Source organism: Manacus vitellinus, unplaced genomic scaffold (genome assembly GCF_001715985.3).
Source record: "Manacus vitellinus isolate BGI_N305 unplaced genomic scaffold, ASM171598v3 scaffold_25_pilon, whole genome shotgun sequence".
NCBI classification, from domain to species: domain Eukaryota; kingdom Metazoa; phylum Chordata; class Aves; order Passeriformes; family Pipridae; genus Manacus; species Manacus vitellinus.
Genome location: NW_021939882.1, coordinates 12,081,584 through 12,088,357, shown reverse-complemented (window position 1 = coordinate 12,088,357; position 6,774 = coordinate 12,081,584). Strand labels below are relative to the sequence as shown.

Sequence of the window (6,774 nt, the reverse complement as noted above, 5' to 3'; positions counted from 1 at the left end):
TAAAATATTTTATATATAATATTTATATATGTGCTGACATATATATATATTTTTATATATGGTCATCCTCTGCCTTTCTGTCTCATTGACTTCTGGGCTTCACTGTTCTCATTTCACACCAGGAGTTTTCAAGAGCTCTTCTAGAACCCTTTCCCAAGGGCTGGTAGGAATCTGTATCCATCTTTTCCCAAAAATACCACCCACTTAACACAAGATGGCACCGCTGACCATCTAAGGGGCTGAACACAAGGCCAGGTACACTGGACAGGTTTGAAATCTGTTTATTCTACTCATTTTGTGACTCCTGCAAAACCTCCTCTCGGTGCTTCTCCTCCCCATTCCACACTGCTCTTTGCCACAGACACAATCTGTTTCCTTGCTTCGTGTTCCATTAGACACTTGGTCAAAACAAGCTAAAATCTTCCCCAAACCTAATAATCCTGGCAGTAGCCTGGTTAATAAAAGTGAAAAAAAGGAGTCAGGATAGATTAAAGAATTACTCAGCTTAGTACTGCATCTCTACTTATTTTTAAGTGCAAGCAGCTTACAAGCTTACAAGCTTTGCCTCAGTGGGAGGTGAACAATGCTCCACAAACCATCATGTGAATTGAAATTCAAATCTCTGTGAAGCCTGTGAGTGAGCTGCCAGCTTGGGTTGGACACTCAGCATCCACCACCCCAATGGCAACCAGCCCTTCCTGATCCCTCACATCAAACTCCTCTGATGGGACTGTATTTCAGTCACTACCAATCTTGACCCAATTACTAAAGGGGGAACAAAAATAGGTTGACTTGATATTAGCATTTCTCTAGAGTCCCCGGGAAGCAGAAGGACTGGGGGAAGGGTGAATTCCTTCCCTATACAACTGAGAATTACATCCTTTCTCTGGAATGTTTAAGCTAATGTGGAGAATTTAACAGATATTAATGTTCTTGCTGTGGAGTCATACACACCAGTCTACAGCTTGAGATGAATTACTTGTGAATCTTGTTCTATTTCCATAGCTCTCTCTTGAATCAAGGCAAGTTTTATGGCACTTTATGGGTTTTTTTTTAAGTAGATTTCCCAGATTATTGTCCTTCTGTGAAGTCCATGGCATTCCTTCAGCTGTTTTATACCTAGACAGGATCGAAATCTCTAGACCCCGCTCAAAGTTACATTCACATGGCTCCTCATTTCTTGAGGATACAGAAGCAAACCTTGCCCTGTATGTATTCACCAGGATCACATTTTCCAGTACCTTCTCCTCCCCTTAATGCTTCAAAGTACTTTGGCAAAGAATCCAAACCCACAGGCCAGACTTCTGTGGTTCTCACAAAATACAACTGACCAACCAACGGGCTTTAATGGTTTCAGTCTCACCATCAGCTACAGAATAACTCCTTGGGTTTCAGCAGAGGTAATTCAGACATTGTCCAGCTTTATCACTTCAGTGTTACTGAAAAAAAAACATCCAGAAATCATCATTCAGGGCTGTTACTGAGTATTTATAGAAAGGTTCCTCCTACAGTCATGGCCAGAGTCAGAGAATCATCACAGAATCCCAGAATGGTTTGTGTTGGAAGGGACCTCAAAGATCATCTCATTCCACCCCCTGCCATGGGCAGGGACACCTTCCACCAGCCCAGGTTGCTCCAAGCCCTGTCCAACCTGGCCTTGGACACTTCCAGGGATCCAGGGGCAGCCACAGCTTCTCTGGGTAACCTGTGCCAGGGCCTCCCCACCCTCAAATTAGGAAGAATTTCCTCCTAACAGCCAATCTAAATCTTACCTCAGGAAAAAGGATTATGTACACAGTAATTTGCTTATATCTCTTGTGCTTTTTATGTATTTATCTCTTGTATATTTGATGTATAAGCAGAGCATTGTGTACATACAACCAACCATGAGAAGTCTTGGGTGCTACCATGGAGGCTCAGCAGTTCCTCAAAGCTCACACTGATAATTCAACTTTCACACAGAACTTAATTTCTTTATACAGATGAAAATCCATTCAAAATCATACAAATAGTTGTGCAACATAAAATCAATAGTCCATTTTGCTAATGAACTTTTCCTGGTAGTATCAGTGCTCCCAGTTTTATAGGATAGAGTAAATATTTCCCGAGCTGACACAGCACAGCCCTGCCCACTGAGGTATCTTGGGCATCTTTCACACTACAGGCCCTTGGATTCCAGTATATCTGAAGCACCACAGAAATCCTCCTATCCTGATGCCTGAACTCCAGAGCTGAAGTGTTTCCAGTACAGGCACACAGGGACTGAGCAGAGAGCCCTTGGGCAGTGCCCAGCCTGCCCCTCTCTCTGAACATGCCCTCGGGGTTGTTGTGCACTGTGCTCTTCATGGTAAATCCCAGCCCCAGGAAAGTCACCGGAGGATCATTATGGATTTTTTGGACATGAGCAAAGTTACCTTAAATCAGAGCTACAACCAAGCTTGCCTTGCTCTAGCCAGCCTTTGCCAAAAGGAAAGCAAAATCCTGCCTTTGCTTTCCAGCCTTGCCTCCTCTTCCATGGATACAAGATGCCACAGCTCCCTGGGGAACGTACAGCTCTTCTGTCACTGTGACAACACAGAATATGCAGGGGCTCTGAGTATGACCTCCTCAAACCTCAGTGCACAGGACAGAGTACTAATCAGTGTGTTAGTTTTAATTGCTTGATTTTTGTTTCCTTAAGAGAAAAAATCATCCTGTTAGATGAAATTCTCATTTTCACCAATAAAATTCCCCTCACTGAATTTTTCTGCAGTTATTCTTAGCATTTCTTATACTTCTAAATTTTCCCTTTCACTCATGTCTTATCCCTATTTTTTTGCTAAGCTTTATGTTTGGGAGGTGACAGGAAAGATGGAGAGAGATTATTTACAAGAGCTCGTAGTGACAAGAAAAGGGCAAATGGCTTCCCACTGCCAGAGGGCAGGGATAATGGGATATTGGGAAGAAATTCCTCCCTGTGAGGGTGGTGAGGCCCTCACAGAGAAGAATTGCCCAGAGAAGCTGTGGCTGCCCTTTGATCCCTGGAAGTGTCCAAGGCCAGGTTGGACAGGGCTTGGAGCAACCTGGGCTAGTGGAAGGTGTCCCCACCCATGGCAGGGGATTGGGAAAAGATCATCTTTGAGGTCCCTTCCAACCCAAACCATTCTGTGATGATTCTGCAATGATGTTTTTTAACAGATGAATTGCTTCACCAGATGATATATTGCCTTTACCTGTTTTCTGTGTTTCCATGTATTTACACACTTCACCTTCCTCACTCTCCCATCTCAGACTTGGTCTTCTTGTATTTTTAGATACAGGCTGAGAGATATTCAGTATCAATTGATTTATTTAATTTTCTATTACATGTATCAGAGTTTTGATATTTTGGCTGTCTCCCAGCAAGGAAGCCTGAAATCCTCATTTTCAGTATCTCTCACATACTGGTACTAAAGATTATCAAGCATCTACTGTTGTGGGAGAACATGCTCTGAGTATAAAGGTTCATGGTTAAAACACCAGCAAAGCACCTCTGAAGAAGTGCATTTGGCCTCAAAATTAGGCTGAATCTCTTTTGTAATGAATACTTTTGGGATGCTTTCACCAGGACAGGGACCCAAAGCAAGTCAAAAGAATTTTCCTATTAAAAGAAATTCAGGTGTAACTCCAAAGTGCAAATTTATCCAGAATTCATTCTCTTTGATTCCATTTGGTTCAGCTTTTCTACTTGCAGCAATAACTCCTCGTTCACAGGCTCCAGTAGGAATGACCTGTTCCTTGGCAGGGGAAGCTGTTATGTTTCCATCACAATACATAAGCTTCACTTCAAGAGGGTGAGCAGGCAATGGGCCAAAAGCAGAATACCTCTGCTTTGCAGTCATTTCTGAGCCAAGATATTATTTTTACTTTTCAAAAGCATGAGTGGTCAGAAAGCACTGCTTGGAAATTGAAACCATCCTCCATGCACCTCTGCTTCTCTCAAATGAAGCTTGCAAAGCATTGTGGATTACATGACTCATGCAGCGTGGGGACTGCCTTTTCCCCATCAATAATGCTCTCAGTTTATATTTCTCATTTGCACCTCAGTGCTTTTCCTGTCTTTATCACAGAAGTGAAGAGCCAAGCCTGTGGATTCCTGCAAAGAGCCCTAATCCATGTGGGTGAGGAGCTCACTGGACGGTGCATCTTCATCGCTCCTGGACATCTGGTCATGATCTGTCTACCCTCCTGAAGGGTCCTGTGCAATCCCGCTGGAAACTTGTGAGCAGCACTTGGAGTTTGTTAAACAGCCCCAGTACATCTTCCCTCACAGCACCCCGTGCCACACTTTGATTTGCCTGACAGTTATACAGCCACCCAGGGCTCGCTTTAATCTCAGTAGCAGCCTAAAGTATTTTTCAAGCTGGAGCGTTTCTGTTTTATGACTGTCCAAATGCTGCAATGTTCTGCTGGTATTACTGTAAAAATCCAGGGGAAAAAAGCTTAAGCTGAATTAATTCTGTGCAGATTGTGATTCTCCATGGGTCAACTCAATTCTTAGTGCTGACTCAATCAAATTTGGCCCCCTCTGCCTGCAGATAGTGGGTTATGGCCCCAGTTTCAAGTCCTGGGGGTTGATCTCTCAGGTATTATACAAGGAGGTATTTTGCCTGGGGGGCACCACATCTCACTCTGCTTTTGAAACTCTCTGGTTTTAAAACACTGGAAGTACCTCATGCTCATGCCAGTTGAACCAATCTTGCCATCCATGGTCAGCTGGGACCCCACAGTGACTGGGGCTGGTTGGAAATTAAAGTTTGGTAAATCCCACAGCACTTTGCAGTGTATTTCATATCCACAAACAATAATGCCATGACCTACCTCCCTTAGCATTCCAACCTAGACACTGAAGTTGAATGGAAATGAAGTAAAACCAGTCTGGAGATAAGAGCTGTGCAGGAGAGGAACTGGGATCCCTCCCCAGATGCTTTGGCCTCTGGCAGTCTCTCCTCTGCTCTCACTCTCACAGCCACTGGCACATCTCTTAGACCATGAACCTTATAATTCAATTCACAATAGAGCGTTTCTTTTTATTTCTGCAGAGTGCCTTGTGTAACCCTCATGCCCTACATCACAGACTCACAGAATATGCTGAGCTGGAAGGACCCACAAGGATCAAGTCCAACTCCTGGCCCTGCACAGGACACTCCAACAACCCACCCTGTCCCTGAGAGCGTTGTCTGAACACTCCTTGAGCTCTGTCAGGTTTGGGGCCATGACCACTGCCCTGGGGAGCCTGTTCAGTGCCTAACCACCCTCTGGGGGAAGAACTGGTGTGCTCTCACTGTACAGTTTTATTGCTTCTACTCCCTCTGTCCTCAGCTGTCCCTTACAGGCGCTGCCACCCAGTGTCACCAAGCTGCTCCAGACAGTTGAGGGAAGACACCAGCAGGTGAGAGCCTACAGTTATTTACCTGTCACACAGTGCACAGCACACTACAACAAATGACTCAAGGCTCCACTTGAAACAGATCAGGATTAAGAGCAAAAATATATATTCACAGGCCCATGGATTTTGTTCAAGCTATGAAGCTAAAAGTCTCAATGTATATAAAACATGTTTTGCATGCAAAGGACTTGTAGTTTGGTGAGGGAAAAGAAAAGGTGACTGAAGTCCTAAAGAAGCCTTGATTTTGTACCACGTAAATGCTGAGGTAGTTCAACGTTTTTCTAACTTCCTGCATAAAATCTCACTGATTTAAATTCCTGGCATACCTCAGTTCCCTGTATTTTAAAAGGTTATCTTCTATTTGGAAGTAGGTTTCAAACATCTAAGCAGCCCAACTACCTGTAAAAGCACAAATTAAGACACAATGTGTTGTCCCACCCTCAAGAGGAAGGAATGAGGCTTTACACACAGGTACCTGCACTGGAGTATTTATGATATAACAAGAGAAAACAGCTATGACCAAATTGATTGATACAGGTACAAAGAAAGGGATGAAACACAATTCCAACTACATGGATATTCCAGCAGCTGCCTCAGAAATGGCAGAGGGCTGAACACTCTTCCCCACTGTATCAACAGCAGACAATGAGAATCCCAGACGGGGTCAGACTGGAAGGGACCACAGTGGCTCATCTGGTCCCACCTCCCTGCCCAGCAGGGCCATCCCACAGCACATGGCACAGGATTGTGTCCACACAGCTCTGCAAGATCTCCAGTCAGGAGACTCCACACCCTCTCTGCTCTCTCTCCAGGGCTGGGTCACTGCCCAGCAAAGAAGTTCTTCCTCCTGTCCAGCTGCAACTTCCCGGGCATCAGTTCCTGCCCGTTCCTCTTGGGCCATTGCTGGGCCCCCCGAGCAGAGCCTGCTCCAGCCTCTGCCCCCTCCCTGCAGCCCCTGACACCCCCTGGGGAGGGCCCCTCTCAGGCTCTGCTCTGGAGGCTGAACAGCCCCAGCTCCCTCAGCCTTTGCTGCTCCCAGAGCTGCTCCAGCCCTTGGGCATCTCCGCAGCCTGCGCTGGCCCCGCTGCAGGAGCTCCCTGGCCCTGCTGTGCTGAGGAGCCCGAGCTGGGCCCAGCCCTGCAGATGTGCCTGCCCAGGGCTGGCCAGAGGGGCAGGATCCCCTCCCTGCCCTGCTCCAAGGCTCTTCCTGATGCCCCCAGGATCCCATTGGCCTCCCTGGCCCCCAGGACACACGGCTGGGCAGGGACAGCTGGTTGTCCCCCAGGACCCCCAGGGCCTTCTCCTCTCCAGCAGGTCCCCCCCAGCCTGTGCTGGTGCCGTGGTTGTTCCTCTCCAGGTGCAGGACC

At 46.3% G+C, this 6,774-nt stretch overlaps 1 long non-coding RNA gene across 1 annotated transcript; it reads right to left on the bottom strand.

Annotated features, from left to right (window-relative positions):
- Positions 1 to 206: 206 nt before the first annotated feature.
- On the bottom strand, positions 207 to 2,515 carry LOC108639882. The gene is made up of 3 exons (XR_001920789.1): positions 2,415 to 2,515; positions 1,364 to 1,439; positions 207 to 451 (listed from the first exon to the last, which is right to left on the bottom strand). It is a non-coding gene; the product is annotated as an uncharacterized LOC108639882 (long non-coding RNA).
- Between the last annotated feature and the right edge of the window lie 4,259 nt (positions 2,516 to 6,774).